This window comes from Triturus cristatus, chromosome 1_2 (assembly GCF_964204655.1).
Source record: "Triturus cristatus chromosome 1_2, aTriCri1.1, whole genome shotgun sequence".
NCBI lineage: Eukaryota > Metazoa > Chordata > Amphibia > Caudata > Salamandridae > Triturus > Triturus cristatus.
In genome coordinates this window covers 744,161,884-744,174,463 of record NC_140580.1, presented here as the reverse complement: position 1 = coordinate 744,174,463, position 12,580 = coordinate 744,161,884, and positions in this window count along the sequence as shown.

The window sequence follows — 12,580 nt, the reverse complement described above, 5'->3', positions numbered from 1 at the left end:
ACTAGGGACCCTCAGGATGCAAATGAACTTAATCTCCCAACTAAAAACGGCCACAGGGCGTGTTTACACAGTGGTGAAGGGAGGGGACGGGGCCTGAGTTAACGTGTGCAAACAAGCCCTGTGGCGCGTTTTAAGTTGGGGAAATAATTCCCCTTCAATCCTGAGGGACCCTGGGGGCCAACTAGCCCACCGGGTGCTTCCAGTAGGCGGCACTGCGCTGCGTTGCAGAGAGGTGGTCTAGGCCGTGCCCCTTTTTACATCTCTCTGCAACGCAGCTCTGTGGCGCATACTGGAGGTACCTAGTGGTCTAGTTGGATCCTAGGGACCCTCAGGATTCAAGGGGACTTAATCTCCCAACTTAAAACGGCCACAGGGCGTGTTTACACAGTGGGGAAGGGAGGGGACGGGGCCGGAGGTGACGTGAGCAAACACGTACTGTGGCGCGTTTTAAGAGGTAGTTTTATTCCCCAGCCCTATTATATACTAGGGGCTTACAGAGGAGGTCATGCTAATCACAGGGGGACCCCAACGCATAGTGTTCCCTAGTGTATGTAGGTGTTTTCACTGTATTCTAAGTGTCTTTTAGCATAGCACTGGCTCTAGGCCTGGTTAGTCAGAGTCAGTTACCACCAATACCCGTCTGAAAAAGTTGTGGGCACAGGATGATTTTGCAACAAGGTCTCTGTCTGCTCTTCTGTTGGTTCTTTCTGCACGTCTTGCTTCTGCCTTCAATTTTTTTCATCTTTGTGGACTTCTGTTGCATCTTTCTGCATTTATTTTGCTTCTTTCTGTGCATGTTTTCTTCTTTCTTCACATGTCCCACCTCTGTAGGCATAGTTAGAAAATAGCATTTAAAAAACCTTTGAAATTCACTGAAAACCATAGGTTTCAGGCACGTTATAGTTAGAAATTAGCATTTAAAAAACCTTTGAAATTCACTGAAAAAACCATAGGTTTCAGGCACGTCACATACAACAACTGTCACATACACTGCCTTTTATTTTTCTAGTTTGTTGGACATGTACCATTGAGAGATATATTTGCTCATCACCATATTCACTTACCCAAATAACTGTTATAACATGTAGTCTTAACCTCATATACCTACTGAATCAACTATTCACACATCTTTGGGCAGTCACACACCCCCCACCGAACCACACACACATTCACTCTCCCATACAAATACTCAGTTAACTAATCAATAACTAATATAGACTTTGTTTACACAGCAACTGACAAAGTGATACAGATATTCACACAGTTTAATCACTATCCAATATATATAGTGAGACACTATAAATTAGTCAAGTAAACAGTCAATCACACTGCTACTAAATCCTCCATCCTGATATTTATATTTATATATCCACTCATTCTTCAATGCAGATTGCTATATATATAATACATATTTAAATAACGAACCAAACTACATTCACTGGATGATGTCATCAGTGATGTCATTTGAGATGTCATCAGTGATGTTACTGACCATATCATGAATGATGTAATATGTGACATCATCAGCAGTGGATTGCGGGCGCGCGAGTTATATTTAGCAGAACTAACTATAACAGAGGAATTTCAATGGTTTTGTACGAGTGAAATGTCCAGCTAACTATAACAGCCCTGAAACCTAGTGAACATATATATATATATATATATATATATATATATATATATATATATATATATATATATATATATATATATATATATATATATATATATATATATATATATATATATATATATATATATATTGGTGTATGTTCGCAGGCAACGGCGGACACAGTGACCGCACTATCCCGATGTGTACCCTTAGTGTTAACGTCCGTAATTTGTATGGAGAAGGTGTGCGTTAGCCACTTCCAGCACCTGCCGTTGTTGGGTGCTAGCTGCTGAGCAGAGAAATACTGAATTCAGGTTTTTGGAGTGGCGCACCACCAATGTATAAACAAAGTTGTTTTGACAATGAGTCGCAAAGGCTTTATAGTTGGTAAACCAATAGTGTCTTTAATTGGAAAATGTTTGACATTTTTAGATGATTGTCAGCCAACGCGTTTCGTTCAAAGATGAACTTCTTCAGGGCTGAAAGTTACAATATAGGGTACATAAATATATATACAAGAACAAAAACATAAGTGTACAAGTCACAGGAATTTTGGTGACATAGAGGTGAGTATGTAGGCTGGAACAGTGGGGGAAGAGGCAAGGGGATCAGTGGTTTAAGGAGGGAACAAGCGTCAGGTAGACAGGGCGGGAAGGGGGTCAGAGCAAGTAGCAGTAGTCAGAAGGAAATGTGCATCTGGAAATGGAAAAGGGAATGTGGTGGAGACAGGCAAAGACAGGGTGTGACCAAAAAACATTCTCCCTTTGTTGTTGTCCTTTAATCTGTGTGGTATGTCCTAATAATTAATGTTTCACAGCCAGTTAGATCTATGTATTGTGTATTTGTAGTGTGAGAATGCACGTGGAGACCATTTCAAGTCAGAAAAAACTGTGTGGTGGTGTGCGGTATTTACGTAAGCATAGGCATGCCCCTTGTTGTGCAAGCACAATGTTTAATAATGCAAGGTTGCATGTCCCCTATTCTAGATTTAGGTACAATGGGGAGAGTTACATACCATGAGAGAGTGTTGTCTTGTGTGCACTGTAGCGTGTAGCTTGCCAGTCCGGGCCTCCTTGATAAGGGCTCGTGATCTGATGGGAGAAAAGCAAATAAAGTGAGAGAAACCCCAACATTGGACGTCATGAGCAATTGTTACGGCAAAAACGCTGCCGATGATAACTGGTGAAAAGTGTAAATAGTCGGAGACTAGGTGCCACCCTCAAGCTCCGGTGGTTCGACTATGGATAAGCGGACCCGCTGTGAGGTTACTAATATGTTAAAGGGCAGGTAAGCCGGGCCGTAGCGGGATCCATAATGTAGGTGTGTTATAAAAAGGAACTGGTTGGGTGGTTGTTCAACCCGAGAAAAAACCGTAAGCTGTCAGGCTATGTAGACAGCAGCACATGACAGTTCAGACTTTTGTTCTTTTAGACCGTAGGTTTATTATGAACGTGTTTTTCTTTATATTTATTCTTTTATGAACCAATTCAGTCAAACATTCATTTTGTGTGTTGCTCTTGTATGTTCTTAATAGGTTGAAGGAAACTGATTAATTTGGAAAATGAGATCTCAAAACTGTGTTGAAAATATCGCAGGAGAGGGAAAAATCAGAAATGAGAATGATAAAAAGAAAGGAGAGAAAAAAAGAAAGAAAGAAGGAACTTAAGATAATGAAAATAAGAATTAGACTCAAGTGATGTCTGCATATATGCTGCTTTATCTATGTATATATATTTTTTTGCACTTGCACACTAGCACTTTTTTGCATATTTTTTGCACATTAGTACATTCCATTTTAGTGACTGAAAAGACTGATTAGTATGAGCATTTGACAGTGAATCCAATTTAACTTTAAAAGAAAATACTAGTATTTTTCAGGACATTGGTGGTTCAAATTAGCACAAGCTTTTTTAAATAAGAAAACGTTCTTGTTTTAATGATCTTAGCTGTGTTAGAATTTTAAGAATCAAAATAACATAATGTGGGAAGGTTGATGTCATGAAATTTGAAGCACTATGCCTTTATTTTTTGACTTTCCTCATATTTCTCAAACACGATGTATTATGTTTAAGCTAGTATGCTTTATGAATGTAATGGTCTGTTTTTACCGTCTATGCTTGTGTCTATAACTGATTGGAATGTTTATACCATGTGACTCTATAGTTTTTACTATATATACATTGTCATTGGTCCAGCGCGTCATGTGATCAAGACTGCCGTTGGGCAGTCGAAACGCGTCAGGCTGGGCACTTGCTGTCGAATTACTTTGCACTGGCACTTTTAAAAACTACACAATAAAAGAAAATGATTTTTCACCACGTTGGAGGTCCGTACCTGGTTTGTTGATCTTAAAACTACGATCGTTGCAGGACTGTGGTTTCCCTGTGATTTGAACGAGGAACGGCTGTCTTCGTTTCTACGGACCCTCCCTGCTTGATGTGGCTGGCTAGCATACAGTCGATACCACGGAAGTGGATGTACTTCAACCCGGAAGGGGTATTTTCGTAAGCCAGCCCCCCGCATACTGAAGCCGATAGTCGTTGCTGTTGCACCGAAAGAACACAGCGTAAAGTTCCAGAGGAGTCGGAAGGCGATGATGGAACCGAGGTTGTTGTCTCTGTAGGTGAGCATCAGTGAGGAACGATTGAGTGTACATTGCGGGTAGCAAGGATAGTGGTGTTATCGTAATACACCGAGCAGAAGAACGACGTTCGGTGTTAATTTTTGCAAGTGAGTGCAGATTTAATAAAAGCTATGTTGTCAACAGCGGACGCGCTGAAAGACCGAGAAGCAGTGGCAGACGCTTTGTTTTCTAATATTACGGAAGTAGAGACGATTCATACTGAACAGACCAACAGAGATAATACTAATAATGATGTGAAAAGTCTTTTAAAGAAACTGGAGAAACTGCACCGAACGGAGATAACCAAATGGTGGGAGATGAAATCCCTATAAAAATACAAGGAAGTGGGAAGAGTCCCACGTGGCCAACAGGTAATGATTGAGCCTTCCTTTGAAAGACCAAATCCTTTAATGCTGAAGGAGTGGGCGACTAATAATCTAGAAGCCTCTATGAATATGGTCTCGTTATTGATTAAATATGCCGTGATTGACAGGGTTGAGGTGCTTAAAGAAATTGATTCCAATACGCTATTAGAAGCTGATGAACATAAAGATCAGATTGCCAAAGGACGAGAGGAGATTCTAACCAGGTTGAAAAAACACGAGGAAGTTATAAAGGAGAGGAAAATTTTCAAGTTTGCAAGGGACAAACGCGACTATGAAACGGAACGTGTGTTCACTTTCTCTAAAAAATATGACAACATTAAACGTCGTGTGCTCACAAACGAAGAAAATACAAATGTGAATGTTACTGTGGGTGCTCAAGTAGATGGCAACAGTTCTTCAGTTGAAACTAGTAGCGTTGATAGTAGTCTGGAATCTGACGATAGTAGTGGTCGTAAAGCACCTCAAGTTCCGATCAATTTCGCTCCTGGGAAGAGCTTTCTTTTTTAGTGGAGGACCGCCGGCAAACTCTGAGACCGCGCAATCAAGCGCAGAAACCAGAACAAGAAGGAACCAATGGAGGAAACAGAGGCGTAAAATCAAATTACAAAGGAAAGAACAAGAAAAAGTACAACAACAAGAAATAAGACAGGTACCCAATGATGAGATTGATAATACTGTAATTAATTTATCTAAGATTACGTTGACTTTCGCAGAGAAGCAATTATTGGCCCTAGGACTGTCATATTGTCCCACTAATTGTTTTAAATATACACAAACAAGAGTGGATGTGTTTAAATTTATTCGTAAGCTGAAATTAAGAAAGCATTTCCAACTGAAGAATGCAGCGGATATTGCATCTCAAGGTAGATCCATATCAGGAGCTGGTTCTAATCTGCAAGCAGCGGATGTTGGCACTTTGTTGGCAATGCAATCTTTGGCTGATTCGGGTGATATTTCAGTTGAACTAACACAGGTGAACTTACACGCAGCAGGTATTACCTGTAACACACCAAGTATTAGTCCATTTAGACCCCCTTCTACTTTCAACCCAATGATGCCGAGGGATGCGATCAATGTTTTTAGTGATTGCATAGTTAATGAATTGAAGCAACTCAATAGCACTGTCATGCAACAAAAGTGACAGCGCAAATTTTCTGAAATGCAATAAACTAAATTAATCCGTAAACTACAAGAACACACGGAGATTATAATTAACAAAGCTGACAAGGGAGGGAATATTGTTTTATGGCCAAGAACCATGTATATGGAGGAAGCCTGGTCACATCTCAATGATGTTAATTGTTACAGGAGAGCCAATTTTCAGGAACTAAGAAAAAATAAGGAACTTGTCTTTGGTGAGCTGGCTCAGTGTAAGCGTGTTGGCTTATTATCCAAAAATGAATATAATTTTTTTTTAAATGATCATCCAATGACTCCTTTCTTATATTTTATTCCAAAAGTGCATAAGAAGGTGGTACCGGTCCCTGGCAGACCAATTATTTCCGCACGTAAAAGCCTTTTAGAGGCAATGTCAAAATATGTGGACTATTATCTACATGAGTTTGTGGAGGAATTGCCATCTTTTATCAGGGACACTGGTCATTTTCTAACTAAACTAAGAAATGTAAAATGGGAGAAGGGTTGTCTTTTAATAGCAATAGACATTAGTTCTTTGTACACTAGTATCCATCATAGTGACGGGATTAATGCTATTCGCTATTATTTGGATAAAAGGAATATTGCTTTGTATGAACATAACAAAATGTTGGTCAAAATGATAGAGATCTGTTTGACTCACAATTTTTTCTTATTTAATAAGGAAGTGTTCCAGCAATTACGCGGAGTGGCGATGGGGGCATGTTTCTCCCCTAGTTACGCGTGTTTACACGTGGGCTGGTGGGAGGCACATGTCCTTAGAACTGCTCATCAAGATATTTATGACCAACATGTGCTTCACTGGTGGAGGTTCATAGATGATGTGTGTATTATCTGGAAAGGTTCTATTGAAACAGCCCAAAAATTTGTGAATGATCTAAACTTTAATCCCCTAAATCTCACTTTTACATCGGATATTAGTGACAGCAGGATACAGTTTCTGGATGTTGAAATTTTTGTCAAAGACAACATGATTCATACCAAATTGCATAGAAAAACAACAGCTGGTAACTCAGTACTACATGCGACTAGTTCACACCCTCAACATCTTATACGAAGTATTCCCTATAGGGAATTCTTGCGGATTAAGCGCATTTGTAGTCATGAAGGGGACCTTAAACAATGTCAAGCAGAAGCATTTGGAAGGTTCTTGAATAGAGGGTATAAAGCTTCAGATTTGACAATAGCTCGTGACAAAGCCAATGAAGGAAATGAAGTAAATGATGTGAATGTTTTACCTGATGTGTCAAACTCATCTAGACAGTTGTATGAAAGCTCGGACAGTCTGGCTGTCCAAGCTGTTGACAATATAAGATTAATTACAAGTTTTTGTCGGCAGGAGAGACAAGTCCGTAAGATTTTATACAAGAATTGGCCAATTATTCTTTCAGATTTAACGCTGTCTCGTATTATGCCTAAGCTGCCTAGCCTCACCTTTAGAAGGGCACCCTCAATGAGGGATGCTTTGGTAAGAAATACCCCTGAAATTATAACTTCTAATAGTTGGCTTTCGGCAAGATCAGGTTTCTCCAGGTGTAGTTCTTGTCGAGCTTGTAAATTTGGAAAAAATGTTTCACAATATGTCACAGGTTTTAGCCCAGAACCAGTTAAAATGCAAAGTCACTACACTTGTAGAACAGATTTCGCTATTTACGTCCTAGAATGTACCTGTCACTTACTGTATGTGGGCAGCACCAAATTACAGGTGTTTAACAGAATATTACAACATCTGAGAGCGATTGTGAATTCTGATCCCAATTATCCTGTGGCGCGACATTTTAAACTGGTGCATAATAACAATTTGAATGATCTTAGTTATTATGTTATTAGTGCAGTACCCAAAAATATGAGAGGAGGGAATCGAGAAAAGAGGTTAAGACAGGTTGAATCAGAATTCATTATGTTACTCGACACTAAAATGCCCAATGGATTGAATAATAGTGATGATTTGCACAACTTTTTATAATTATTTATGTTAGATGAAATGTACACTTTGGGACGACTCCTGTAATCGATGTATATTCTCTTTTCATGTTCCAGTTTTTTAGTCTATGTTAGTTTAGATTTTAACTGGTTTTAGGAGAGATATATTGCCGATTTTAAAGCTCTGTAAATTTTGTCTTAATTATAAAATTTGTTGTGGTCAAATGTTTTTTTAAAACATCTGACAGTTCAGACTTTTGTTCTTTTTGACCGTACGTTTATTATGAACGTGTTTTTCTTTATATTTATTCTTTTATGAACCAATTCAGTCAAACATTCATTTTGTGTGTTGCTCTTGTATGTTCTTAATAGGTTGAAGGAAACTGATTAATTTGGAAAATGAGATCTCAAAACTGTGTTGAAAATATCGCAGGAGAGGGAAAAATCAGAAATGAGAATGATAAAAAGAAAGGAGAGAAAAAAAGAAAGAAAGAAGGAACTTAAGATAATGAAAATAAGAATTAGACTCAAGTGATGTCTGCATATATGCTGCTTTATCTATGTATATATATTTTTTTGCACTTGCACACTAGCACTTTTTTGCATATTTTTTGCACATTAGTACATTCCATTTTAGTGACTGAAAAGACTGATTAGTATGAACAGTTGACAGTGAATCCAATTTAACTTAAAAAGAAAATACTAGTATTTTTCAGGACATTGGTGGTTCAAATTAGCACAAGCTTTTTTAAATAAGAAAACTTTCTTGTTTTAATGATCTCAGCTGTTAGAATTTTAAGGATCAAAATAACATAATGTGGGAAGGTTGATGTCATGAAATTTGGAGCACTATGCCTTTATTTTTTGACTTTCCTCATATTTCTCAAACACGATGTATTATGTTTAAGCTAGTATGCTTTATGAATGTAATGGTCTGTTTTCACCGTCTATGCTTGTGTCTATAACTGATTGGAATGTTTATACCATGTGACTCTATAGTTTTTACCATATATACATTGTCATTGGTCCAGCGCGTCATGTGATCACTTTCAGGAGGGCACTCGGCACATTTCCCACCATCCGGTCTCAAGTAAGACTTGCCTTTGTGTCACGCTGTATTCACTTGCTGCCCAATGCGTTTCAAGGAAATGCTCCTCTTAGTCAGGGGCTTGCTTCATTGGAACAAAAGGAACAGCCAATCCTTCTTTTATTTTCATGGCAACAGCATATTTAATTATGTAACAACCATCAGTTGGCCCGCATTTGTCTTAGATTACTTTTGTGAATCAGGCCCACAGTCTTTAGCGGTTTCTACAGCACCGTATTTAAGCATAGGACTAGCTCAGTGCAATCCACGCCGAGCTGGAAAATGACAAAAGCCGTTTACCACTCCAGGCACAGTATTACAGCTTTGAATTGATAAAATACCAACCAGGCCAATCTGAAATGAATAAAAGCAAACCCAGACACGTGTTACGCTCTCATTAGAGCTCAATTGAGAAGGAAAGCGAACAGATAAAAGAGGGAAAAAAGGTTAGCATTATATAGCGCTTGTTGCCACTGATTGGGTGTTGAAGCGCTTTTTTGGCGAGTAGCATGCTACTCTGGAACCCATAAAGGATTATGTTGAATTAGTATAGTGAAATATGAAATGAATTTGAGTGGTGGATAGGTTAGTCAGTTATTTGGATTCAGAAGGATAGCAGAGGGGTAGAAGAGTGAAAAAGGTTTGCATTTAAATTGAGGTGCTTTTTTTGGTGAGTAGTACACTACTCCGGAACCCATAAAGGATTAGTGTTGAATTAGTATAGTGAAAATATGAACGTAATTTGAATGGTGGATATTAGTCAGTTATTTGGAATCAGATTGATAGCGGACGGATAAATAGAGAGAAAAAAGGTTTGCATTTATATAGTGCTTGTTGCCCCTGATGGGTTGTTAAAGTGCTTTCTTGGCGAGTAGCACGCTACTCCAAAACCCAAAAAGGATTAGTGTTGAATTAGTATAGTGAAATATGAAAGTAATTTGAGTGGCGGATATGTTAGTTATTTTGATTGAGAAGGGTAGCAGAGGGAAAGGAGAGGGGAAAAGGTTTGCATTTTTATAGCGCTTGTTACCTCTGTTGAGGTGTTGAAGCACTTTTTTGGCGAGGAGCACTCTACTCTGGAACTTATAAAGGATTAGTAGTGAATTAGTATAGTGTAATATGAAGTAATTTAAGTGGTGGATATTAGTCAGTTATTTGGATTGAGAAGGATAGCGGATGGATAAAAGAAGGAAAAAGGTTTTCATTTATATGCCACTTGTTGCCCCTGATGGGGTGTTGAAGAGCTTTTTTGGTAGGTAGCACGCTCCTCCGGAACCCAGAAAGGATTAGTGTTGAATTAGTACAGTAAATATGAAGTTAATTTGAGTGGTGGATATGTTGGTCAGTTATTCGGATTGAGAAGTGTAGCAGTATGGATAGGAGAGGGAAAAAGGTGTGCATTTACTTAGTGCTTGCTACCCCTGATGAGGTGTTGAAGGGACTTGTCGGCGAGTAGCACACTACTCTGGGACCCATAGAGGATTAGTGGTGAATTAGTATAGGGAAATATGAAATTTCAGAAGTGGACATATTAGTCTGTGATTTTGATTGAAAGGATAGTGGAGGGTTTAGAGGAGTGAAGGATTTAGATTTTTTTTTTCTGTTTTGGAGGTCATAGCAGTAGGAGAAGGCTTGGGATGAGTAAAAAGGGATGTGGAGGGGAATAGTCAGAGGGAAGAATTTAGAACAGCTTGTTTTGGGCGATCGGTATAGTAAAGAGGTGTCAGATGATGCCAGGAGGGGTAGAGTAGGGGAGAGTCTAGAAAGGGTTATTTTGGGGATCATAGTAGTGCTATGGGGTTTGGGATGAATGAGAGAGTGGATGTAGAGGATATATTGATAGAGGTATAGGGTGAGAAATAGGTCAGTGCATTGGAAAGAGTAGTAGAAAGAGGTTTGAGATGAGTCAGAGAGTTCAGGTAGACAATATATTGAGAGAGATATAGGGGAGTGCATAGAATATACTGAATTAGAAGAAAGTAATAAATATATGGATCCATAAGTACAAAAAAGTATATGAATGCATAAAGGAACTAAGTGTATGTAGTTTAAAGATATTGATAGAGGTATAGGGTTCGAAATGGGGTAGTGCATTGGAAAGAGTAGTAGATAGAGGTTTGAGATGAGTCAGAGAGTTGAGGTAGAGGATATACTGAGAGAGGTATAGGGTGAGAAATAGTTATTTGCGATGTATGCTTTTTTGGAGAAAATTAATAGATATATAGATCCAAGTACTTGGAAGGTATATAGATGCATAAAGTAGGTAAGTATATGTAGATTAAAGCTGCATTAGATAAACTCTGGTTTTCAAGTGTTGTGCACAATTTTTTTTTTTTTAAACATAATTCTACATGTTTATACAAAGCAATACACATATATAGGTACATATATTTAATACAAATACATGCTTATATACAGAGTGATATGCACTATATTCCTGTTTGTATAAGGTGCTTATGTGGGGATAGCCAATTCTTGAGTAGTTTTCTGAAGATCTGATGTTGGAGGCTAAAGAATTCCATAGTTTGGCTTCCTGAGCAGAGAAAGATGTGCTACCCATGATTTTGTTTAGTATGTTGGGATTTGGAGGCGAGGTGACACTCTAGAGTGGAGGTTCCTTTGTCGAATGTGTTTGGTGATTTTATTCCTGATGAAGAGCGGTCCCATTCCACGTATCGCTTTGTGGGTAATACAAAGCAGCTTGAACGTGGATCTTAGGCTACCGGTAACCAATTCAGGGCTTTCAAGGTAGGGGAGATGTGGTCTTGCGGTTTGAAATGCAAGAGTAGTCTGGCAGCTGAGTTCTGAATCCGTTGTAGTCTTTTCATGGTTGTTAAAGGTGACCCGTGGTAGAGGCGATTGGCACAATCGAGTTTGGACACAATAAGGGAGATGGTATCTTGGACCTTGTATGAAAATCCCAAATGGGGAAAGATTCATCGCAGAGTTTTAATAGTAACAAAGCTTGATCTTGATAGTTTGTCCACTTGGGCATTCATTGATAGCTTGGAGTCCATGGTCATTCCAGGGTTTCTTACTATCTTTGATACTTTAGACGGTGATCCCAGTTTATCAGGCCAGGTGGCAAGTGGGTCATAATGTTTCCAATCGCCACATGTGAGTATTGCTGTTTTGGAAGCATTCAATTGAGATGGCTCCAAGTCATCCATTGATCCACGGCTCTGATACAACTGGAAATTGTCGAGTTTCCAATTTCTTTGGGACATTCCAGTTGAAGGAGTATTTGCGTGTCACCTGCATAGTTTTAGCATGTGAGGTGAAATTGATTGATCAGTACCGGTAATGACATCATGTAGAGGTTGAAAAGTATAGGAGAGATGATAGAGCCTTGAGGGACCCTGCTTTTGTGGAGTATGGTTTGGACAAGAAAGGTGGGGTATGGATGACATTAGTTCTGTTTTGAAGGTAGGACTTGATCCATTCTAGAGCAGTCCCCTCTATGCCAGCTTAGTAGAGTCTTTGTATCAGAGTGTCATGGTCAACCGTGTCAAAGACGGCCCAGTGGTCCAAATGGAGCAGCGCAACAACGCCGTTGCAGTCAGCTGTGTTCTTCAGGTGATCCCAGATGGCAAGGAGGGCCGATTCTGTGCCTCTTCCTGGACGACGGAATCGAGTTTGGAAGTCTGAAAGTATGGCATTCTCTTCTATGAATTCTGACATCTGGGCGAATGCTGCTCTTTCTATCAGTTTACCCAGGAAAGGTCCATTTGTAATGGGTCTGTAGTTGTCAGGGTTCAGCGGGTCCAAGTGTGTTTTCTTCAGTAAAGGGTGTA